Below are 25967 nucleotides of genomic sequence, written 5' to 3'. Positions count from 1 at the left end.
GTATCTTAATGGCTGAAAATGGATAAAAAGCAGTTACATTTTAATTTAAAGATTTGAGATTCTAGTCAAAAATAAAGAACATTCCTCCAAATGTTCTTTAATGTGATCATTATAATTCTAATGCTTAGAACTTTGTTTTTATTGTCTGCAATGTGTAGCCTATATCTTTATTAAATGTGTTTAGCTGTAAAGTGGTAATTCTCTCTAATGTGTACAGAGAGGTGGACATCAGTGCTGCAGTGAAATTCCCAAGATCAGTCTGCTTTGCTAACAAATATAGTTAAATCTTACCTGCATTCTAAATAAATACCGTTAGGTGAAAACATCAGTAGGCATTGAGTTATTGATACAATCCCTAACAGCCAGAATGGAAGAAGAGCATGCTGGGTCATCCTGGATCTGAGCCTGTTCTGTGTATTTACCTACAGGATGCAATAAATGTCTACAAGGCTGAGTTTGGACCATTACATCTAAAAGAAAACATACAATCAGTGATTTTTTTATTGTTTACATTAAAATACAAATTTTCTAAGTATTAACCTCACAGCAAATAAGTAGAACTATATAATAAACTGGCTTTAGTAGTTAAACAGGCGTTGTGCACACTGCACACAGGTGCTTTGTGTCCCGGTGCTGGTGGTATCTAGGTCTCAGAGTTCCTGTCCTCCTGCCGTCTTCTGTTGTCCTCAGGATACGGATTGATGTTTCCTGATGATGAGGGAGGGGAAGTATGTGGGCTTCAAACTGGTCCTGGATAACAGTGGGAGACCTCCGTTGTCTGAATACTGAGACCAGAGAGTTGGTGAGATGCAGATCTTCTCTACCTCATCTAGAAACGGAGTTGGTTCAGGGAAAACTTTTCCAAAGACCAGTTCCATGATGTCATCGCCATATTCTGCAATGATAGACAGTAACTTTAATGACATATTTTGTTTACAAGCAGCTTTAGGAAAGTTGTTTCTTTAGCTTTCATGTTTATAGTCACGTTTGTGTTGCTGCAGTGACTTCATATTCTTACAAATGTAATAAAATAGTGACACTAAAATTATACAAATGGTTCCTTATGAAAGGAAGCTCATTAGAGAGCAGTGCAGACAGACTTACTACATGCTGCAGCTGTTTTTGTAGGCCAGCTGCTGCTGAATTTGGGGAAAGTTATTCTGCACACATCCAGATCAGATGGTCGATTACAGAAAATAATGTAATTCAATAATTTCTAAACAGACTAAACAAGTAAAACATCAAATAAATCACTCTGCTGTCATCAGACGGAGTGATTCAGGGGGTGAGGTGTTCTTAATGATGAGGGTGGCTGAGGTGTCATTACTCACTTTGGTCTGGTCCAGACCGTCTCTTTACTGGTGGGTCTCCTTCCTCAGTAGGTGACGTGAGCTCCAACATCTGAGCGTTCTGTGTTCCTTAGAGGAGAAGAAAAGTAACATTAGCAAGCTGGCTAAATTATTTTTACTAGCATCTCAAGGACTTGGAGAAGCAGATCTTCACTTACCTAAACATCAGACCAGTTTGTCCCAGCTGAGCTCATCAGGGCGTTAGGCTGACAGCCTGTCAGTGAAACACGGCTCCAGACTTCTGGATGTGGACTCTAAAAAGCAAAGGAGCATTTTTACTGTTGTTTTAATTATTTTACAGCTGATTTGATCAGCTTTCCGATGCTCACGCTCATACAGACGGTGAGCTTTGCTGCGTCTGACTGATGCAGAGTTCATTTTTATATCTGCAGTGAGACAAAAAACTAACCTCACTTCACTCAGAGATTGTTCTTTAAAACTATTAAATCCACTGTGTTGACACACTTTAATGACTTTGTCACGCTGCATTTTAGCTGATATGGGACTTTATTTACTGGATGCTAAGATTACATCACACTCACGTAAAATAACACACAGGCTCTCTGCTGCTACAATCAGTGGATGTACATCTGGTGTAAAAGAAGGCGTTGATCAGAAATCACGTTTTATTCCACGAAAATCAGCCAAATCCACATTAATCTGGGTGCTAACTTTACTAGCATAATGTGCTAGCGATAGCAAGCCGGATGCTAACGCTTTAGTGCTGCTAATGCCCGTAAATCTAAAGTAAAGTTTGTCGACATTTTAGAGTGATATGAAGCTTACCGCTCTGCTGCTGTGTCCCGGTGCTGTCACATTCAGATGGGAATGACTCCTTTTAGATAGATGAAGCCCTCGGTACTTACTAGCCAGGAGACACGAACGAACCACGCGCGCGCGCACGCGCGCTCACACACACACACAAACACACACACACTACTTTTTCTTCTGTTTTTTTTAGCTGTAGTGTCATCAGCTCCTGGGTTTAAATACTGCCACACCACCCTTCCTTAAAACGAGGAACAGTTTTGAGCTGTGTGTGGCTAAAATAACCAGACATTCTGCATTTTTCCAATAGGACTACAAAAAATCTTAGCGAGATGAAAAAATGGCGGATTGGCTCTGTGTTTAGCCGAGGGCCATTACCATATTTGGTAGTTATCCTGACGAAATAAATTACTGATTTAATAGATAATTTGAAAAACTGAACGGGTGGACAAATATGCCCAAAACTTAATTATTAAATATCTAAATAGCAACTCCAGTGAATAATATAAGCCTTTTTGCTCACTTAGACACTTAAAATGTGAAACACACTGTGTTAACGGATAAAAAAGTGGGTTTTTCATGTTATGTTAATTGCATAAACAGAATAATTTCATTTAGCCATTTTATTTCGTTACCATTTCTTGATTATTAATGAAATAAAATGACAAAACATAAAAAAATACTAATAAAATGTTTCTACTCACCAACATAAATGTCCAGCATGGATCTCCTCCTCTCCTGCTCATTTGAAAATAAAATCCATCCTTCTTTCTTTCCTCAGGAAAACCTCAATGGCTCTGTCATACAGTTTATCTGTGCGCTTCAGGTCCATGAGTAGAGCCTTTTCTATGGACATGGAGGCTAATGCTGAAAGCCGTGTCTGTCCGGTTGTGTTTCTGGCGTACGTTTTTATGCGCTTTAATGCTGAGAATGAGCGCTCAACAGAGGCAGTGGACACCGGGATAGTCACAGCCAAACAGGCCAGTGCGTAAAGTTGTCCCATACTCTCACTCAGGTTTTTGCTGAGAAGAAAATCGTGTAGATCAGCGGGACTTTTTCCTTCAAAATCAGCCATAGCATACATTACAGTCAGTTCTGTTTTAAGTCGGGGAAGATCAAACAGTGGTCCGTGGCTCTGTGTTAAGCTGGAGAAGGCTGCTGTCGGGAATTTTTTTCTGTATGTCTGAAAGTGCTGGGGGTCAAGAAGGGAGAGAAACATCAACATTTCATGGTCCTGAAATCGATTCCTTGTCTGGGAAAGAATGTTGTCCAGAATGCTGTTGTGGAGTTTTTGGTAATGTGCACGGAGATCACCTTGCGCCGTGCGTTGGCCTCTGCGCACACTTGGACCACCGGAGGCGCGCATTGCTTCTTCATATATCTCACTGAAATTGCCCCTCTCTTGCTCAACTTTGTCACAAAACTTGTTCAGCCTGGCCATGCAGAATTGCACATCCAATGATTTGGTCTGCAGTATTCCAAAAAGCACATAAGCATACTCAAAAAGCCCATTGAATGTGTTGAGCAAAAAACAAAACTCAAAATCGTCCAGCCGTGCGTTAAATCCATCTGCAGAAAGCACGGTGTCCTCATCATACTCGTCGTGATGGTCCAATATGTGACCAAACAACTCCTTTAGAGCAACTCGATTCTCAAAGACTGCATTCACCAGTCTTGATGAATATTGCCACCGTGTTGGCGCAACACGAGGAAGACGCCGTTTGCACACATCATCCAGCAACTGTGTGTGCTTCGGGGATCTGGAGAAAAATGCAGCGAGGCCATTCAGATTGGCAAAAAAGACCTTGCACTCTTTAAGCTTTGAGGTCCCTTGAGTCAGCACTAAATGAAGACGATGTGCATAACAGTGAATGAATAAGGCCATAGGTGCCTTTTCCTTAATTTTAGCCTGCACCCCGTTTAGTCCAGATGCCATCACCGCTGCACCATCGTAACACTGTGCAACAACTTTGTCCAAACAGCATTCATATTCCTCAAGAATACGGAAAATAAGCGCGGCAAGGTCATCAGCTCGCTTGCCACTAGTTACATCCACAAATTTGACAAAACACTCCTTGACACCTGTGGCTGTCACATAGCGCAGGACGAGTGCCAGCTGTGCCACGTTACCCACGTCTGTGGTTTCATCAACCATGACGGCGACAAAAGGGGCTCTTCTGATCTCTTTTTGATCTCATCTCCCATCACTTCTGCAATAGCATAAATGAGGTCATTTTGTATTCTGCCTGATGTCCCAGTAAAGACCCTGTTGGTGGTCAGGTGGTAATGCAAGTCGGCGTCATGTTCAGCAAGAAAAGATAGAAGCTCCGCATAATTCCCTCTATTTAATGACTGGGGGTTTTTATCATGTCCCCTAAATGAAAGTTCCTGTTTACCCAACAATATGACACAATCCATCAGCCTTTTCAATATCTCCCTATTTTTCTTCACCTTTTCGTTGTGGAGCTCCGTGTCCTTGCGCGCCTGTTCACTGAGCTGCAGATCCACTCGGGTGTCCCCAAAGGTTTTTAAAAGCACCGTAGCTTGTAAGTGGCCAGCCGTGCTTTGGTGTCTCTTTGCTGCCTTGGTGAAACAACTTAAATTGGCAAATCCAGTAAAACTCCAAATACCAAATCGATCTGATGCGAGCAACAGGCGTTCCCAGCAGAATAACCTGCAGCGGTTCTCTGAAGCTGTTAGCCATGGGTACCGTTCATAGTTGCTTGCCTGAAAATGACGAACAAATCCTTTCTCCTGCTGGGACAAGCCAGCTAGCATTGGAGTCGGACGACCTGTTCTCACAATATCCATTTTTTCTTGAAAGGTCCGTCTTGAAAATGGTGTGGCAAGTAAATCTGCCACCAAGTCCGTCCCTTCTCCTCTTTCAGCCATCATTTGTACAAAAATACACCGATAGCTGCCTATCTCCATGTTTAGTTTTGATATTTTGCTTCATGCCGCTAGAAAAGTTCAAACTACTGCTTATCCAATCACATGATGCGTTCATGTCAACTTTTGCGTGAGGCCAGCTAGCTGGCCTGGGCCACGCTGACTCGTGAGCTGATTGGCTATCGCAACTGGCTCGTCTCTGTTCACTTACAGCGGACAGTGGGCTTCTCGATTGAGTCTGAAGGCCTAGAGCAGACTTAATCTGCCTGAAAACACAAGCTAGCTTAAATCTGATTGGATAACACCCAACCTTGGTATTTCAACACTAGAAGCAGCGCAACCAAGTGGGTATAATAGGATAAAAAGAAAATTGACCAGTGAACATATTTTTATTGAAAAAATATTTACCAAAGGAAAAAAAAAATACACTTACGTTTTTGAGTAAGTTTAGGCCAGCAGAGAAGGCTTTGCTGGCCCTGACTGCCCACCACTGGTATCTATAGGCAGCTATCGGTGTATTTTTGAACACATGATGGCTGAAAGAGGAGAAGGGACGACTTGGTGGCAGATTTACTTGCCACACCATTTTCCAGACAGACCTTTCAAGAAAAAATGGATCTTGTGAGAACAGGTCGTCCGACTCCGACGCTAGCTGGCTTGTCCCAGCAGGGGAAAGGATTTGTTCGTCATTTTCAGGCAAGCAACTATGAACGGTACCCATGGCTAACAGCTTCAGAGAACCGCTGCAGGTTATTCTGCTGGGAATGCCTGTTGCTGGCATCAGATGGATTTGGTAGCATTAAAGCGCGTTAAAACGTACGCCAGAAACACGACCCGACAGACAAGTCTTTCAGCATTAGCCTCCATGTCCATAGAAAAGGATCCACTCATGGACCTGAAGCGCACAGATAAACTGTACAGAGCCATTGAGGTTTTCCTGAGGAAAGAAAGAAGGATGGATTTTATTTTCAAATGAGCAGGAGAGGAGGAGATCCATGCTGGACATTTATGTTGGTGAGTAGAAACATTTATTAGTATTTTTTTATGTTTTGTCATTTCATTTTGTTAATAATAAATGGCTAAATGAAATAATTCTATGTGTTCTGTTTCTATGCAATTTATATTGTGTATAACGTGGTGTGTGCAGCTGCGCCAACATGTTCAATTGTTTCGCGGTGCAATTTTCTCCAAAACAAATGCAAATAATGTGTTTGCTTTACTTATTTATTTTATTGTCTCATCTCTTAAACTCGTCTTTCATTTTTGAGATTTGACAGTATCCGTGGTCTTAGTTTCCTACTCTCAATTGGGAATGCGAGTTTGATTTTAAAGGCTCCGGAAATGACGTCTTGCCCAGCCACTGGTGTGTGTGTGTGTGTGTGTGTGTGTGTGTGTGTGTGTGTGTGAGAGAGAGAGAGGTTTCTCCAGCTGTGATGTCCTATTGATGGTATTTTAAGGTGTGTTAATTTAGATTGGACTGAATAGGAAATCACTGAAGGCCCAGGGGTGGAATGCACTGCCCGCCACTGTTGTTGTGTGACCCATTTTTTTCTATTCGTTCTCTTTCTGCAGGTCTAGAAGCAGACTGTTGTTCATTATTGTTTATTTTTGTGGATCCCCCCCTTCCCCCCTATCTTCCCACCTTTTGTCTTTTCCTTTCTCTTTCACCTCTGACTCCGTGTCTGGTCAGAATTACAAAGCATTCAAAAACAACAACAATAAAGTTTTAAGTATCAGGTGTGACATTAAAAGCAGACGCTTTGATGCTCCACCTGAGAATAAATCTGTAAGACTTGTCACCAGCATTCAGACATCAGTTCTGTTTGCTTCACAGCCAGACAGGACACGAAGAAAAAAAAAACTATTTACAGAGCAGCCTCAGAGTTGAGATTAAATGTTTTTGGTCACAATAGTAAAGGAACTATTACAGAACAAGTTTTTCAATAAAATCAGAACATTAATATTTAAGTGCATGAATTAAGAGAGAGAGAAGAAAAGATCTTTTCTATAGCGCCTCTCAAGATAAAAATCACAGGGCGCTTCACAAAAACAAAACATGTAAAATAGAAAAAAGAATTTAGAAAATGAATAAAATATATTTAAAATGAGCAGAAAATAGACAATTGTGATTAAAAAATGTAAAGAAAGAGAGAGAGTGAATAGGAAAGAGGGAGTGGATCCTGAGGAAGAGGAGAGAGAGAGAGAGGGAAAAAAAAACCTACCGGAGCGGAGGCAGTGACTGACGCAGCACGACCCATTTTAAGCTCTGTCTTGTCAAATGCATCACGTATGTTACGAAAAAAGTAACTTTAAATAACTTTAAAGTAACTTTAAAAAGAAGCAAAGTGAAGAAAACATAGGGAGTACTGAAGAGACGTGAACAGTGAAGCAAGCACAGAGAGATCCGTTACTGTGTGTGTGTGTGTGTGTGTGTGTGTGTGTGTGTGTGTGTGTGTGTGTGTGTGTGTGTGTGTGTGTGTGTGTGTGTGTGTGTGTGTGTGTGTGGATGGACCAGACGCGGACTGAGCTATGAGCTCCCGGCTGCAGAGTTTTCTTTGTAGGGAGGGGCGGGCGCTCTATTTGACTGGCCAATCACAGAGCGTGAAGACAGTGAGCATTTTCCTTCAGCACGATTACAGATATTTACGAGTTTTACTCGTTTCATGCTCGTACTCGTCAAAAATTCTTTATCCGTACCGGATACTCGTCTAAAACTAGTATCCAGCTCATCCGTAGTCATTACGTGTGTCTTTGTGGACAGGACGCATGGTGTTTTATCCCCAATGCAGAAGAATTTTGTCAGCAAGTTTACTCTGCACACTGTAAAAAAATTTTTTTACTTTACAGTAAAATGCTGGCACTGGGGTTTCCGGAATGGTACCATAAAATTACAGGCAAAACCTTTTTCTTTGGTAAGAAGGTATTTTAATATGTCAATATGTCAATAATTTTTATGGTTAAAAAATGGTACTGAAGTCTGCATTTTACTGTAGAAAAAATGTTTTTACTAGAAAAATAAAACATAGATTTTCCGTAAAATGAACCAGAAAATTAAATCTGTGCCACTATAAACAACATTTTTTTCTTGACTGAAAAAAAGAAACCATTCAAAGACTTTCTCTCACTGCATACAATAAATTAATACAATGAAATAACCAATTAACTGCCATTAAGCAGGACATTAAGGCCTGTTTGATTTCTGCTATGTCTTGCTACTGTACTTGTGTATAAAACTATAGCAGTCAAGAGCACTGAGTCAGTAATGACATCAGTTTTGAACAGCCTTCACATGCATTCATGAGTCAGGTCAAGAGCAGACGATTACCTCTGTGGTAGCGTTTTATCCAGATCAAATGCTGCTAAACACACTGGGAAACAGGAAGTCAACTCCTTACACAATTACATGCAATTAAAAGCTGTATTTTTTCCAATATTTAAATGTAAAAATTATAGTGTTTTACATTATAAACTTTAAGGAAACTTTCTGTAAAAAAAAAAAAAAAAAAAAAAAACAATGGAAGAGTGCTTTACAGCAAAATTATGTATTTTTTACAAAGAAAAAAAAGCACGAATGACTGTTTTCAACAATTAATTTATACACGGCACCTTACCGTAAAATCAACAGTTTTAGATCATTTTATAGTTAACGGGTTTTTCCTATCTTTTAGAGTGTATCACCATTAAATATGACAGTTTTATTGGTGGAGGTTTAAAACAGTCGTTTGGGTTTTTTTGTTTGTGTGTGCATGTGTATGTTTGTTGTTGCTGTTATCAAATAATGGAGCTGACCAAGAGAACGACAGGTCACAGTGTCTCTCTTGTGCTCTGAGTATGAGTTTTTTGCTCATTGCTCTGTTCAAAAGGGACGCTTAAAAAGCACCATTATTCCCCACACTCTGAATGAACAGAAAGTATTTTCCCTAATTTCTCTCTCTCTCTCTCTCTCTCTCTCTCTCTCTCTCTCTCTCTCTCTCTCTCTCTCTCTCTCTCTCTCACTCTCTCACTCACCTAGTAGCCTACATTCTTAGTCACACACTCCTCCTTGTGAGTGTTTAATGGTGCATGCGAATATAAATAAACCCATGAAAATCTTGGAACATTGTTGCCAAACCCAGAAGGCGAAATTCAGTTTTGGACAGAGAATATTTCTCCAACTAGAGGGAGAGTAATTTCTCCTATCTTCAGGTTAGCAGAATACATGCATAAAATGGATGTAGCAGGAGAAACCAATTACCCCTCCCTCTCCTATTCATCTGTACAACAAACTCTTTTATTGACCTGGTGATAATTACCTTAGTCACATCATAAAGCACCTGGAACAGATTGGTGGCTCAAATTATTGATTACCCCAGGGCTACCATTCATTGTTCATTGATATTGGCGCTATACATTGATGAGATGTGCTTTGCTGTGCTTTCCCCTGCATTTCTCAGCAGTGCTGTGCATGGGGATACATTGATAAAAGGGTTTGGTGGTCAAAAGCACTCTTTCATAGTCATTTGTCATCTTCTCCTGGTTTTTGGGTTCTCCTGAAGACCACCTTAAACTAAGGTCAACCCGCAGTATATTTATCATTAGAAAAAGCAGTGCACCTCATCCAGAGCAGCAAAACCACTCATTAAATCTACACTGGTTTCAGTTGACCTTTTATTTGTGGTTGTAACTTGAGGCTTGCCCTGGCAAGCACCAGCTGCGTCTAAAGCTTCATTACACACATTTCCAGAGGCATGTGTGTGACCCTGAAACCTCTCTTCCCCCACTGGCCACACATAGCTAAGCTAAGACACTGAACACAACAATCCCAACAGCATGACCTTCATTTAGGTCAATTCACTCATCGCTGGCAATGAACAACAAGGCAGCTTTTGTTTTGGTCTTTTCTTTCTAGCTTCTAAAATTTTCACAGAACTACTCAAAAGTGTTGGTATTATTTAACAAGACACAATTTTTTATAGACCGCCGTATCAAGCCTGCCATAAGTTTATCACAACTTGTTTCTATTGAAAATGTAGCAGCAAGAAAACAAAGACGTTCTGCTGTGTTACACCCCGGACACTGTCTTTTTGACTCGCTCCCATCTGGCAGGAGGCTACAATCCATTCAGACCAGAACCTCTCGCCACAAGAACAGTTTTTTCCCCTCTGCTGTTGGACTAATGAATGACAATCCTAGGACAATGTAGGTCTAGTTCTTAGTCCCTTTTATTTATTCCAAAGGCTCGTCTCAAGACCTGAGGAGATAGAGCTTTTTCATGGCAGGCCCTAAGCTCTGGAACAGCTTATTTCTTTGGCCTGGCTTTCAATGTTGGTTGATCTGTGTAGCTATTCTTTTACTTTTATCTAGTTTTACTGAGCATTTATTACTTGATCATGTAGTTGTTGTTTACTCTCAACCTACCATTTTCTCATAGTTGTATTATTTTTATTGTCTATTTTTATCAAACTTCAAATCAAATCATACATTTTCATACAAAAGAAAATGCAGCTCAAAGTGCTTTACAGATTAAAATTTTCATCTTTTTAAATTTTGGTTGTGTTTTATGTGATATTGTTATGTACAGCACTTTGGGTTGCGTGAGCAACAGTGTGTGCTATAGATATAAAGCTGACCTTGACTGCCTACTCCAATCGCTTGTGTAATGATAATAGAGGGTAATTTGGAATAAGTTCTAGTCACATGACTGTTGTACTTCTGTCTGTCTGTTGAACTGATCCGCTGTGGTCACCTACCTACACCAGGGGTCTCCACCAGGTCGACACACTTGATAGTTGCTCGCCCTGAAGCAGCCAGCGAGCCATCCTGACTGACTTGACATTAACGACGGATGGCATTTAAATTTGATGGCAAGCATTTCCTGTTTTCTGTGTTATCTAATCTAAAATGTGCATTTGGTGGAAATAAAATAAAAATCTGATTTTCAAACAAATCTTTTGGCAAACGTGTTCTACTGGAAATATGCAGTGTAATTTCTCAGGCTGCAGCACGGATTCCCATTGCTGATCTCAGCAGCTGCAGGTGGATGAAGAATGCTTCCATATGGGACAGGGTGATACAGACCTGGTTTCAGAATAACTTCCTCAGTAAAATAATCTGAGCAACAATAAAATCCAATCTGCAATAACAGCTCGTTAGCACAAATTAAATGCTGTTTGTTTATGAACACATGATGAACACAGGCTTCAAATCCTGGACCTCTCCTGTGATGCAGTGCTTTTAACAAATTTCCAGTTTCAACTCATTTCCTGATTTAGTAAAACACGATTTCTCTCTCTCTCTCTCTCTCTCTCTCTCTCTCTCTCTCTCTCTCTCTCTCATTTCGTGTTGCACAACCATCAGCTGATTCAGAGAAAGAGAAAAAAGACAAACCTCCAACCTTATTTGAATTTTGTCAACAAAAAAAGCAACAAAGTGTCATTTTACCTGCAGTTATTGAAGCAAAACTTAACTTTCATGACCAAAAAAAAAAAAAACCATAAAAATGATTCAGTATATCAGGAATGCAGGAAGAATGTATGTTTTTACACTTTTTTTCTTCAGTTCAGACTGTTTAGAATTTAGTTTTTTTCATAGCATTTAGCTTGTCTTTTATTTAAATTATTTTCAGGTTTATTCATTTTATAAGCATTTTTATGTTGTATGTTTGGAAAAATAATCATAAGACAACATAATTACTTGAAATGTTTGGAATTAAATTGTTATTTTAAAGGCTTTCTACAGTAGTCTCAAATTTTTGTTCATTATGACAAAATAGCTGAACACTATGAAAAACTGACATTGGTTCTAGGCAGGGCACAAGGTCAGGGACTCAACAGGAACAGGTCAGGTGCCCCCGTGTTCTCAAAAAGTTATGTTACTGCTCTATTCTTAAAAAAATGTCAAATCATGTCAAATCATTCCTAAGATTTATATTTCATTATCTGAAAGTATCTGATTAGTTAAAAAACAAAGTGTTTTGTTTAGTTTGATTTTCACAAAGTCACTATTTCCCTTGTACTTTTTTATAATATTGATGTATTGAAATATATAGAAATCATTTCAACTAGTAAATACAATGCATGACCGTTTTCTGGCTCTTGGAGGGTGCAGACGCTTTTTTCCTCCTCTCCTCCATATCTTATCCTCACGGCCTTTGTCTGTCTCTGTGTGCTGGGTGCACGGCTGCTTCTGCATTTTTTTCTGGAAACTGAAATCACTAAAATGGATCTCGTCAGTTGGTCACTCAAGCAATTGATAATATTTTTCAACAATGAGAACGGGAGAAGGGGCTCCCAGATGCCCCTCTGGGACAGACCCAGTTGGACACATCATGGACTCCTGGAAACTAGGGGCTGCATGACTTAATTTTTTTTAAAGTTGACTGTCAAGTAATGAAAATTGAGACGACTTTGACTAGTCGTTGATGACGTCATACACCTGAAGCGGCGCCTACATTTTCTAAGTTAACACATTTCTTTTAACAACGGTAGTTTCTGCTTCAGCCCTCTCCCCCCTCCCCCTGCGCAGCGGCCGCAAACTCACTGATGCGCCTGCAGCCTCTCAGAGTTCCTGCTGCTCTAAACATTAAAATAATTATTTCATTTTCTGTTCCTCACTTCTGATTACCTTCAATGGTGTCTGTTTGTTGCAACCAGCAGGTACAAAAACTAACTTGTTTTTATTTGACTATTTTTCTGTCCTGTCTGTTTATTATCTTAATGCATCTCCTCTCAATCCTAAAGAGAAACTGTTACCTGGGTTCATATATATTCACCTCATGAGTTACCTTTGAACTGCAGTTCTAAAAGATCTACCGACTGCAAAAACAGCGGAGTGCGCGCTGCTTGCTGGCCGCATCAGTGAGGTGCATCCAGGGCCAGATTAACACTTTGTTGTACCCTGGGCAACAATATTCAAGGGCCCCATCATCACGACCCGAGGATCACCATAATATGGTCACATACAGAATATTCTACTGTAATATGCAGTAAATATACTCAATACTTGAATACCTGACATCACGTAACCCGCTCAGGGTAACCTTTGACACAACTTGTGTGGACTGACCAATGAGGAGAGAGTCTTAACTTGACGCCATTGGTCAGTCTGCATGAGACTGACTCTCAACTGACATTCAAAGTCATAGGCAGCGAAGCGTCTCTGTGCAGCGCAAAAGCCCGGGCGGACAGTTTGTTTAATATAGGGTGATCATATTTCCATTTCTAAACAAGAGGACAGGGGATCTGTGCCTATGACGTCACATATGGCAACGCCACACAAACCACGTTGGGACCCATTTTTTTGTAAGAACTAAATTAATATCATTCTGCCAATAAAAGGGCTCTAAAACAATTCATATGTAAATATTTTGCATATTTATTGGAAAATCTCATTTTTCTGCTTTAGTGCTGCAACAAGGTTTTATTAATAATAAATTATTATACCTTTTGTTTTACTACAGCATCGGTAAGCTTCCTGTGCACAGATTATTAAGGATGCTTGTTTCAGCTGTGAGATTAGACGATAGGATCAATGAAAAAATAAGTTGTCACACACTCCATGGAAACTTTCAGAGAATCCACAAATAGTGGCTTTCACATGGTTTTGTTACTTTTTACAAGTTTAGAAAAGCAGCAGATGAGACAGTATGTCTGATAATGTAGTATTTCATCTGATAATATTAGAACATGTCAGTCATGTCTGACGGGCTTTTACAAACACTGTATAACTAACACTACTGGAGAGGGGTTTGGATTGCACAGAGGCTTCTGGGGAGCCCAGTTATGGGGGGGGCGGGGCGTTTTGCCTCAGCCCCCAAAATGCCTTGAAACGGCCCTGGGTGTGTGACTGAGTTTTGAAGGTGATCTGAATTGTATCAGATGTGTAAATATTACATGTGTATAACTTGTTGTTTTATACAGGTAAAAACGTGTAGTGGAGATAAATCTATTTTACTTTTCAACACTTTGTTTTGTTTTCTTGTTTTCATTTAACTATTTCCTGTCCTGACTGTCTCTCATCTTCCTGCATCTCCTCTTAATTCTCCAGAAAAGTTGCTGCTTGGATTCTTACTTTTTCACCTCATCAGTTACTTCTGAGCAGATCAAAGGGATCTCCTGACCGCAAAGCGGAGAGCGCGTTTCGATGCTGCGTCAGTGAGGTGAAATCACCGCAGCGCAGGTGATGAGCTCCGCAGTAGCAGAGCGCTTCAGGCACAAATAAGACAGAAAGTAGAGAACATGTGCGGACATGAATGATCGTGTGCTAATGATAGTTTTTTTGGTTGCGCCACTTTGAGAATGGGCCTTGCGCTGGACGCAGCAGCCTGGAGCGCTGCACAACAACACGCTGTGCTGCTCTCTGCTCAAAAGAGTCCATAAATGATGTAATATAGGTAGAAAACTTTTTTCCGGCTCCCCTGGATGTGTAGGATATACAGCTCCCCCATAATTCGATCCCTGCTCCTGGATGAAAAGCCGGACATTTTCATCAATACAAGAACCCCCAGTCCGGATGCCCGGGCAGAGAGTGAAAAGTGGACATGTCCGGGGAAAACAGGACGTATGGTCACACTAGTTTAATATAAAGCAGGAGGTTACAGATAGGCCTACAGTATTTTGCTCGTGCCCTTGCTGCCTTGGGCCCTTTAGAGTTTGTGGGCCCTGGGCAATTGCCCAGTTGCCCATATGGTTAATCTGGCCTTGGGTGCGTCACCGGAGGACAAGGTGATCGCCCCGCTCCACAGCAACGAAACGCATCAGGCACAAATAAGTACCATATCTGTACCAGTGGCTGGGTACAGATATGTGGATCACACCTGGGTCAAAATCAAAACACAAGAAGTGGAATCCTTCACTACGCACATCAATGCCGTGGACAAAAACATCAAGTTCACCAGGGAAAACATAAAGGACAACTGCTTGCCTTTCCTGGACTGCGCTGTGCACCTTGAAGAAAATGGCAACCTCAACATTGAAGTGTACCGGAAGCCCACACACACGGACCAGTACCTCCCCTTCGACTCACATCACACTCTGGAACACAAACTTGGAGTAATCAAGACCTTACACCACCGGGCAGAACATGTTCCCTCTAAGCCAGAAGGGAAAAAGAAGGAACACACGGTTGCTATGGAGCGGCCGCAGCCAGACCCTTCTCGAAGAAGCCGGCAGCCGTCGGCGAAACTGTAGCTACAAAACAGGTAAACAAAACTGTTTCTGTGTTTAAAAAAGAACGAAAGCATAGAATTAGAACTATGACACAGTAAGAACACACCTAAGAGGAACACACACATATAAAGGAATCACTTAAAACATGTGGCTATCCTAATTGGGCATTTATAAAGTCAGCAAAGATGCACAGAAAAGAAGACCAGACACCAGCGAGGGAGGAAAAGAAAGACAGACGCAACGACCTTGTCATCCCCTATGTAGCCGGTGTATCAGAGAAACTCAGGAGGGTTTTCTCCAAACACAACATACCAGTGTACTTCAGGCCCAGCAATACACTCAGGCAGAAACTGGTTCACCCGAAAGACAAAACTCCTAAACACAAACTGAACAATGTGCAGCAAGGAATGCCCAGACCTGTACATCGGAGAAACCAAACAGCCACTTCACAAGCGCATGGCACAACATAGAAGAGCCACCTCCACGGGACAGGACTCAGCAGTTCATCTGCATCTAAAGGACAAAGGTCACTCTTTCAAGGATGCCAACGTTCACATTTTGGACAGAGAGGACAGATGGTTTGAAAGAGGAGTAAAGGAAGTCATTTATGTCCACTGTGAGCAACCATCTTTGAACAGAGGCGGTGGTTTACGACACCAACTGTCTGCCATCTATAATCCAGTTTTGAGATCCCTTCCCAGATGCCTCAACGCCCACGCATATCCTGGGCCACCTGACCTCAGGAATTCACATGATAGGGTGGGGCCAGGCTTCACAATGAGCTCACCCGAAACTCTGGCTGAATAGGACCCACACCCACCCTCACACCTTGGCTCATGTGTTTATGTAGAACAGGGGTGGGCAATTATTTTTTCCATGGGGCCACATGAGAAATAGAAAATATTGTGGAGGGCCAGGCCAAAAGGCTGAAGTCAATTATGCATAATATTAATGGTATTTCTTTATAAAAAGCAGTAAATACCATTGTTTCTTCAAGCTGGTAAGAGTAGACTATATGTTATAAATGAGCAAAAAGGAAAAAGTGAGGTTGTCTTACAAAAATGTGATTTATTCAAATTTCCCAAGGCAATGGTAAACAAAGTGTGCACATTTGGTTTTTGTTAAACATGTGTGACTTATATTAGTTAACAGTTTCAGTCACATTCACTCCAAAACACATTCTGAGTTTCAAATATTGTTGGAAAGAGGTTCTTAGCATTCTACAGACACACAGTATTGTCTGTAAAATAAAATCACTGAACTGTGATCTTGAGAAAGAGGTTTAAAAAAAGTGTCCCAGTTCACTGCTAGTTGCCTACATTTGTGGTCCAAACACCTTATTTTGTGTTTTTAAGTGATTTTTTTCTTATTCAGTGAGAGAAATCTAGTCTCTGCTGGGCTTTAACGAGTGCATCAAAGTCAGGTTGAATGTCTGAGGTGGAGATGCGAAGCACAGCTGACAAATGATCATCAGTGAGAGAGGATCTATACCTGGATTTTGTAAACTTCATCATTGAAAATGTTTGTTCACAAATGTAGGTAGAGCCGAAGAGAACCAACATCTTCTGAGCATGTCTCCTCAGGTTTGGAAAGTCCTCCTTAAGAGAAGAGTAGAAATCCAGCAGAGATCCTGAATCTCTGCTTTCAAGTCCCAAACCCTCTTCAGCACTTTCCCCAGGCTGAGCCAGCTGACAGCTGTGTGGAGTCCTCCAAAAGAGCCACAAACTGTCTGTGATCCATCGCCCGCGCCCTGATGAAGTTTATTATTTTAGTAACAACATCAGTAACATGGTTGATTTTTAGCACTGACTTGCACAACACATGTTGGTGTATAATTCAATGCAAAAACACCTATTTTTGATCTGCATCGATTTCTGTCACTTTATCTTGCATGCGTTTCAAAAGTCCGACATTTTTCCATGTAAAGCCGGACGTACACTGTGCAACTTTTTCACTCGCAGCACTCAGCTTCAGCTCAAAGTGTACGACTTCCTCGCAGAGCAGATCTCACGAGTCGTGTGCTCACACTGTACGACCCAGTTCTCGGATGCGACCTGACTGCTCACACTGTACGTCTGGTAGCAACACGTCGGCCCTAAAAATGTGCTAAAAATAGCAGTTTTTACTCAACACGTCAGAGTTTTTTGTCTTGTCTTGCCTGTTGTCCTTCGGGAGTGCTGCAGGAGGACACACAGGGATTTATAGGGGTTGGATGAGGAAAACGAAATAAAGAAAGTAAATCTGTGTTTTGTGATCAGTTTAATTTGACATGAACACGACAAACACGCTTTCTTGACAATCTTTGTGAGTAAAAAAAACGTGTAGGAACAAAAACGAACAGCGTGTGTTATTAGGGAAATAGCGAGCGACCGGCGTTGATGCAGGATTGCGAGCGCATGCGCCGTGAGCGGTTCTGATACTTTTTGGGTCGCAGCTGCTCGCAGCGCCGCTTCAACAGTGCGATACCCTCACGAGGGACGAGCGAAATATTAAACACACCAGAGTGCGACCTCACGACTGCTGATCGGCGGCTGGTCACGTGGTGTTAATCGCCTCTCGTAACCCCCTGTACACTACACGACCGCTCGGCGCAAAACTCGCCCCGATGTCGTGGATTCTCGCACGACTGGAAAATCGGCTCAAAAAAGTGAAAAAGTCGCACAGTGTACGCCCGGCTTAAGATTTGGACAACCGTCTGTTGTGACACCTGACAGTCTCTCCCATTTCAATCCCAGAGTGTCCGTGCACGCATTTACCTCTGTAGAAACATCACTCCCTGTCGTTGTCCCTTTCATCCACCGCATTGCTGCCCGCTCCTCTGTGAGCTTGAAGTCCGTTATCCCCGGACAAATACGAGCAGCTGGGCTGTGTCGCGGACATCACAGCTCCCGTCTAATGAGAAAAAGTCAAAACTTGCCACTTCACGTTGCAGCTGAAGCTCCAGGTTCCCCGCAATGTCCTCGATCCTCCTGGTCACGGTTCGCCTGGACAGCGGGATTTGCTCAAATGCGCCTTTTTTTTTCAGGGCATATTAGTGCGGCAGAGTCCACCATGCACTCTTTGACAAACTCTCCCTCCGAAAACGGCTTGCTGTTTTTAGCTATTTTGTGGGATATCACAAAGCTGGTCCTGGCTGCTGCATCCCTGGATGTGTGAAGCTTAGTAAAACAGCCTTGCTGCTTTTGCAACTTTGCAAGCAAAGCTTCGGATGTCCGTGCCCTCTCAGCTCTCAGCATCAGACAAGTTCTTGTATTTTTCCGAGTGTTTCTTGTCGTAATGCCGACTCAAATTGTAGTCCTTAAACACGGCAATCTCCTCCCCGCAAACCAAACACACGGCTTTACCTCCGACTTCAGTAAAAAAAATACTTAGCAGTCCAATTTTTGTTGAAAATCCTGCATTCGGCATCTTTTTTTTTTTTTTTTTTTTTTTTTTTTGCATGAGCGGACATTTCTCAGGCTACAATCACCATGTCAACCGCGGGCACTTGTTGCTATACGTATTGCGTCATTGTGCACGTAAAAAACAACTTCAAAATAAAAGCAATGCAGCCTTAGCCCATGCATGAGGTAAAATGAGAAAATACATTTATTTTGTAATTTCCAATTAACCTTATGCGGGCCGGTCAAAGTCAACCAAAGGGCCGGATGTGGCCCGCGGGCCGTAAAATGCCCAGGTCTGATGTAGAAGATCATCACGGGGTCTTTTGTTCCCTCTTCGGGGGGAAACTCCCACTGGGTTTAAATCTGGGACTCTCCACCATTTGACCTTAGAACTGAAGAAGCCTCTCGGATGAGAGGTGAAACGTCTTCAAGCAACTCAAAGAAGTCCAGACGCTTTTCTTTCAAAGCTCATTAGACTACAATGACCTGGGTGACTGAGAACCTTCACAGACATAGTTTAGGTTTGTATTAATATCACTCTGTTAAAGACGCCACCTGTTCAGGCCACTAGATGGCCTCAGCAGCAGCCCCGCCTTCCTCTCCAGCAAAGTCTCAGGTGCCATAGGTTACAATTGCAGATCTCCCTGTTTAAAGGGAGCACCTGGAGATGCTTCAGGGAGAAACCAGAAGAGTGTGGGCATGGAAGTGTTCTCACTCCTCTCTTCCTCTCGTGTGTAGACTTAATAGTCTGAGCTCTTGGTAACCTGAGTGGTTTTGAGTCCAACTAATAAAGGCCTATTTTTGTGTTAAGAGACAAAGCTGATGAAGATAAGTGACTACTTTGAGGTAGTATTTTTTTATTGTATTCCTCAGGAGAGACTCTGCTCACCCTTTTGGTTGGAGCTTTTGTAGTGGGCTTTGTGTTAATTCTTATTTATCCCAGTCCTGAGAGCTGGCACTTTTTGTTCTTAGAGATCCTTTGTTTGTTATTCCAATTATTTAAGATGGTCATTTTAGTTATCTATTATTCACTCTCCCTACACCCAGAATTTGATCTACGTTTATTTTAATAAGCTCCCCTTTAAGAGTATTGAAATTGGTTATTCTCATTCACTCTTACTATTTTTATTACTCCCTAATATCCATCGATTTTCAGCAAGCTGAGGGATGTAATAAAGTGGGGGCTCATCCAGGAATTGTTCCTCTTATTAACCTTAAATCCCGGTTTTATAAATACATTTTTAATTTTACTGTGTTTGGGACTAAACTTGTTTTATGTCTCTTAGAGGCGAAGCAGATATTTTCATGGCATCTTTTGACGTGCAGGCATTTGTGGAGGCTCCCTCGCGCCAGCTGCTGGAGAGTTGTTGAAAATCCAACCTGCAGCAGGTTGCCGCTCACTTCAGTCTGCTCGTCCTGAAGCAACTGACCAAAGACGCCCTACGTCAGCTCGTTGTGGATTTCCTGGTGTCAAATGATATCCTCCCTCCGTCTTCAGAAACCGTGTCTCGCCCCTCGTCACCTCCGGTGACCCATGAGGAAGAGGATCGAAAAAGAAAAATAACGGAAACATTCTCCTTAGATTCGTCTTCACCAGGTCAGAGTCCTCCTCGTTCCCCGCTAGTCGGGGCTCGCCTGAAGCTACGACTAGCTCGTTTACACATCGAGGCTAATGAGCACGCTCTTGAACGAAAACTACGCCACGAGTTGGACATGGCTCCAAGAACTTGAACTACAGACCAGGAAGCTTGAGCCTGCTGCTGTTAGGATTCCGCCTCAAGCACCTGAAGGCCCAGATGCTACAGCCTCACACGGATGAACAACTGGAAGCGTCTACTTAGAGATCCTTTGTTCGTTATTCCAGTTATTTAGGATGGTCATTTTTGTTCTTTATTATTCTCTCTCCCTACACCTAAGACGAGAGCTACATTTCTTTTAATAAACTCCTCTTTTAAGAGTATTGAACTTGGTTATTCTCATTCACGCTTACTATTTTTATTACTCCCTCCTATCCATCTTATTCTTGTGAGTTGAGGGACATAATAGACTCATCTTATTCAAAAAACATATATAAAAATATATCCACAGTTAAACTATGATCAGTAAAATGTATTGTATTTCATTAAGATGTTCAGTGGTACTGGAAATGGTTATAATATTTCATTTCTACTGCTGAAAAGGAGTGGTGACATATCTATTATGTACAGGTTAGCAATAATCTTTTTAAAATTATGTTTGCAGATAGACACATTTTTTAATTAAATACTACAGTGGCTTGCCATATATTTCTGCCGTGTATGGAGCATAGCAGACTCAAATCAGTGCTGCAGACAGCTAAGAATAAAAAGGATGGTGAGGACTTTTCTTCCGCTTGTAGAGTTTTCATCCCAAACTTTGAACCGTTTCTGCCTTTGTGTCTTTTGCTGATTTCTCTATTTTCCTCCACAGCACCTAATAGCACACTGTGCTCCAGAATAAGGCATTCCCAACACAACTTACCTCGGTTCAAGGTAACTTGAAAAGGTGTTGCACGAGTGCTACGGCTAAAAATAGTTTATCGCACAGTTTTTTTCATCGAACGTGCGACATATATGTTGCACTGTACAGCCCTGATATGCCCATAAGCTATAATTTTGTAAGGAAGCAAATGGATAAGAAACATGTAGTAGTACAAATGCATTAATACGCTGCCTTCCCACAAAAGGGCATGCAAATCTCGGCAGGCATGGTCCTTTCTGCACAACACCTGTTATAATGCCCCCCACCAAAAAAAAACAACTTACCAGCCACCACTGATAACAAGTGAAGTATGATGGTTCTTTTGTCATGTACCCTCAATGAATTCTCATGATATAGCATTTTGTGAGTACAGAAAGTCTCCATGTGTGAGCTGCTGGTTGCTGGGAAGGTTGTTGAAAGCAGTGCTTAATTTGTTAATCAAATATTCCCGGAAAGCAAATACTGATATTGCACCCACATTTTCTAAGTTCAACACATCTCTTTCAACAACGGTAGGTTTTTGCATCTTTACTATTCCCCTGCTTCAGCCCTCTCCCCCTGCGCAGCGGCCGCAAACTCACTGGTGCTCCTGCAGCGTCTCAGAGTTCATGTTGCTCTAAACATTGAAAGAATTATTTAATTTTCTGTTCCTCACTTCTGATTACCTTCTGTGTCTGTTTGCTGCAACCACCAGGTACAAAAACTAACTTGTTTTTATTGGACTATTTTTCTGTCCTGTCTCTGTTTATTATCTTCCTGCATCTCCTTTCAATCCTAAAGAAAAACCACCTGGCTTAATGTGTTTTCACCTCATAAGTTTCCTTTAAACTGCAGTTCAAGAAGATCTACCGACCGCAAATATAGCGGAGTGTGTGCCGCGCACCGGCCGCATCGGTGCGGTGAAGTCACCGGAGGACAAAACAGGTGATGTGCTCCGCTCCGCAGCAGCGAAACGCATCAGGCACAAATAAAAGACAGAAATCATAAAAGGAAATGAGCCGGCGTGTTAACTTTGTTTTTGAGGTGGCGACACTTTGAGAATGGTACTGTGGCCGTTCTCAGGACGCATCTGTCTGGAGCGCGTCATCGAACAGAGCTCTGCGCCTGTCAGCTCAAAATAATCCCTGGAGAGTCCACATAGATAATGTAATATTAGAACCAGGATCGTTTTTGGGCTCCGCCCGGATGTGTTGAGGGCTTCAAGGAGCTCCCTTTTGCTCACCTGTAATCCAAATCCTGTGTATAGCACAAGTTTGTCGCGTGAGTTGCCAGATCCTAGCAGACAGTTGCCGGAATTGTCCTTTCAAAATAAAATAGTTCCCCGATCTTGTTCCGGCAAAATCCGGCTCAAATTAAGCACTGGTTGAAAGCTTACCTTAGCCATCTGCAGATAACTACAGTGGTTCTGGGCAGCTTTTCAACATGGCCAGGTGCACACCAGCTGACACAAACATGTGTCCCTGGTGCTATTTGTCTCTGTAAATAACATTTGTTTCTTCAATAGTACAATTGGATGTGAGTGAGCATTCAGCCACGCTTCCTCATTTTCCCCTCATTTAGGCATCTAAATTAAAGGTCATTTGTGGGAACAGATGGTTAAACTTTAACTGTGCACTGAGCATGACAGCTGGAAGTGACGATCGGTTCTTTCTATGTACCATTCACATTCTCTGTGTGTAAGGACAACAGAAGAAGGCTGAATGTCATGCCAGTTTACTTACTGGAGGCAAGAAAAGTGTTTATGTAAAAGTCTACAAAATTTGACTCCATTTTGTACCCGTTTGTTCAAATGTAATGCTTAAGCTTTCCATCTTGCATAACATCCAGCACGAACAATGTAAAACAGATGAAGCAGCAAATATGCAGTTTTTGTAGATCACTCTAAAACAAGCTGTTCAGGATTAGAAACAGCAGTGTTTGTTTAATCTTCTACTGCAGTAGGATCCACTAAAGTCAACATAATCCATCGATTGTCTGAACCCGCTTTGTCCACGTGGGTTCGCGGGGTGGGGGTGGGGGGTGGGGGCAGTGGTCGGGGGCTGGTGCCTATTTCCAACAGTCAATGGGCAATCAGGCGGGGTACACCCTGGACAGAGAGCCAGTCCATCGCAGGGCAACACAGAGACACACAGGACAAACAATCATGCACACACACACACACACCTAAGGACAATTTAGACAGACCAATCAACCTAACATGTTAATGTTTCTGGACTGTGGGAGGAAGCCGGAGTACCCGGAGAGAATCCACGCATGCACAGGGAGAACATGCAAACTCCACGCAGAAAGATCCCAGGCCGGGAAGCGAACCCAGGACCTTCTTGCTGCAAGGCAACAGCTCTAACCACTGCACCACCCTAAAGCCAACATAATAAAAAATTAAATAAACAATAAAACCAACTTGGAGAAGAAGCACATTTTTCTGTGCTCAGTGGCAGGCCAATTAAACAAAAATAAATCCTGGTAAGAGTTATAACAGCCTGCTGAACCTCCGAGGAGGAACATAGGAAGCTTGTGCGGACAGTAACGTAGGGATGAACAGCAAGCAGAGTGTTGTTACATTTCCACTCCCGGTGGAGCAGAGCTAAAAAGAAGAGGTGTGTGAATCTGGAAACAGTATTCTGCGTCCAGCTCTTGTTATTTTGTACCACAGTGTTTGTAGAATTCCTGCTGATGGGGTGATCATGCTAAAAGACGTGCTTCTCTTTCTTCTGACTGGTGAAGATGTTTTAACTAGTACTTTGTACGGAGTTACTGCTGTGTCTTCTTTTACTGTATTTTAAATGTGGCTTTACTTTTAATCCAGCACCTGACCTGATTGTACATATCGTACAGAAAGTCTCTCTGCAGGGAATTTGCCCCCAGTAGAGATCTTTGAACTTACATTCAGTGGTTATTCAGGTTCAACTGCCCTTTAGAAGTGAAAAGAGTGTAGGGTGTATCCTGTGTAGCGTAGTAAATCTACATAACTAGGATTTAACGCTGTTGCTATCAGCTTTGCTAAATCCTGAGAAAGATCAAATAACTTGGCAAATGAAACTTATATTATATATAAATATACCCACGGATATTTATATAATCGATAGAAGTTCATACACCAACTGGCTTGGTCTATATTTAATCCAAAGACTAATATTTAATTTAAGAGATTTAAATTAATAGAAAAAGTTTATTTTTTAACTCAGAAGACTTAAAGAGATTTTTGCTCGTTCAGTGACCAAATATACACCACTCTGTGTTTCATTTCAAAGAAGAGTCAGGTTTAAAAAGTAAAGAATTTATTACTAACAATTTAAAGATGACAATTTATAAAAGCTTTGATATTAAAACTTGGTATTAAAGCAACCTGTATCTGGATGAACTAAAAATGAAGTGTGTGGGTGTTGGATGTGTGAATGTAATCTCAGAAGGTCTTTATCAGAGACAGAAAACTCGTTCTGAGTGAAAGAGTTGTTTTGCAGCTAACCAGAGTGTTTCTTAAAGGGGAACAGCATACAGACACAATCTGTGTTCTACCTCACCGTTCAGACGACCCTCTGTGTGGATCCGGAGGTCAAGGGAGGATGTTTTTAGCCTCTGGGTACTCTGTCCGGTAGAGAAGACCCGAGTGGTACAGACTCTCTGGTCCTAGAGTTGCCGCAGGCACACAGGTGGATGGTTTGCGTCTTAAATTAACTCTGAAGGAGTTTTGCGTCAGCTGGTTGCAGATGGCGTTTCTTGTTGAAGCAATCCTATCAGTGTGACAGAACAGCTTAGTAGAGGTCGAGCGGCCGACCCGATCCTCAGAGATTTTGGTGAGCTCAAGAACTGAACTTGAACTGAGGAGTTTAGGTTTTAACAAACCTCAGGACACGCCCTCTCAGAGATAGAAAGCTTTGGTTATGGAGCAAAGACATGTGAGTGCAGTTATCTTTAACCTGATTTCTGTGTCCTGCATGGTGTGTGTAAGTGCACATGACCTTAAACATTACTGATTATCATAAATTATTATTATTATTAACCAAAGAATAATAATTCATTTCAGTAATTAAATACATTTATAATGAACCTTGTAATAGACAGTTAAAAGAGTTTATTAAAAATGATTCTTTAAAATCTTGAAGTGTCCTTCGTCTTGCGGATGGAACAGAGTAAGATACAGCAGACTTGTGTCTCCTGTGATGGATAATCTGTGAATAGAAGTACAGCCAGGACAGCTCGGCCTAGCTGAGGAAGCGTGACCTTTGGGTCACAAATGAGGCCATTCATGTCACTACACCTGTCTGACTGACCATTTTTGTTTCACCTAGTAACACAGTTGCTGCTGGACTGGTTTAAGATAAAAGTCATGTCTGCACTTCAAAAACACACAATTTCTGTATTCTGAATGTTAAGAGCAGAGCTAAAGGGTGGGCTTTTGAAGCTGTTCTGGTTGTCTTTAGGCAACTTTCCCGCTTGGATGGATAATCTGATGACACTCCAGCAGCACTGGCAGGCATGTTTTTAATGCTAGGTGTCTCATACTAGAGAATGTGTAAATATGGTGTGTGTGTGTTGACATTATGTTTATGTTTATGTATTTAGCAGATGCTTTTGTCCAAGCGACATACAAGTGATAATGAAGCCAGCAGGTTGCCCTTGAGGCTAACAACAAACAATTTTCAGTCAAGCCTAGGATGCAGTGAGGCAGCATAATGAATCGTAGAGGGACGTGAACAATGAGTAGACAGTAGAGTTGGGGACGAGTGCAGGGATGGTGCTAGTTTAGAAGATGCTCCCCGAAGAGTTGGGTGTTCAGGAGTTTCTTGAAAATCGACAAGGACGCCCCTGTTCTGGTAGTGTTTGGTAGGTCATTCCACATCTGTGGAAGGACACATGAAAAGAGTCTGGATTGTCCTGAGCGTGGTGTAGGCACAGCTAGCTGACGGTCCTTTGATGACCGGAGCAGCCAGGCC

General features: G+C 41.8%; 2 long non-coding RNA genes across 2 annotated transcripts; one reads left to right on the top strand and one right to left on the bottom strand.

Annotated features, from left to right (window-relative positions):
* Window positions 1-700: 700 nt before the first annotated feature.
* On the bottom strand, window positions 701-1583 carry LOC139066372 (uncharacterized). The gene is made up of 3 exons (XR_011519266.1): window positions 1508-1583; window positions 1332-1418; window positions 701-895 (listed from the first exon to the last, which is right to left on the bottom strand). It is a non-coding gene; the product is annotated as an uncharacterized lncRNA (long non-coding RNA).
* Window positions 1584-18904: 17321 nt separating this feature from the next.
* Window positions 18905-20494, top strand: LOC139066371 (uncharacterized). The gene is made up of 2 exons (XR_011519265.1): window positions 18905-19055; window positions 19861-20494. It is a non-coding gene; the product is annotated as an uncharacterized lncRNA (long non-coding RNA).
* The last annotated feature ends 5473 nt before the right edge of the window (window positions 20495-25967 follow it).

Source organism: Nothobranchius furzeri, chromosome 2, assembly GCF_043380555.1.
Source record: "Nothobranchius furzeri strain GRZ-AD chromosome 2, NfurGRZ-RIMD1, whole genome shotgun sequence".
In the NCBI taxonomy this organism is placed as follows: Eukaryota; Metazoa; Chordata; class Actinopteri; order Cyprinodontiformes; family Nothobranchiidae; genus Nothobranchius; species Nothobranchius furzeri.
This window is presented reverse-complemented; position numbering and strand designations above follow the sequence as displayed.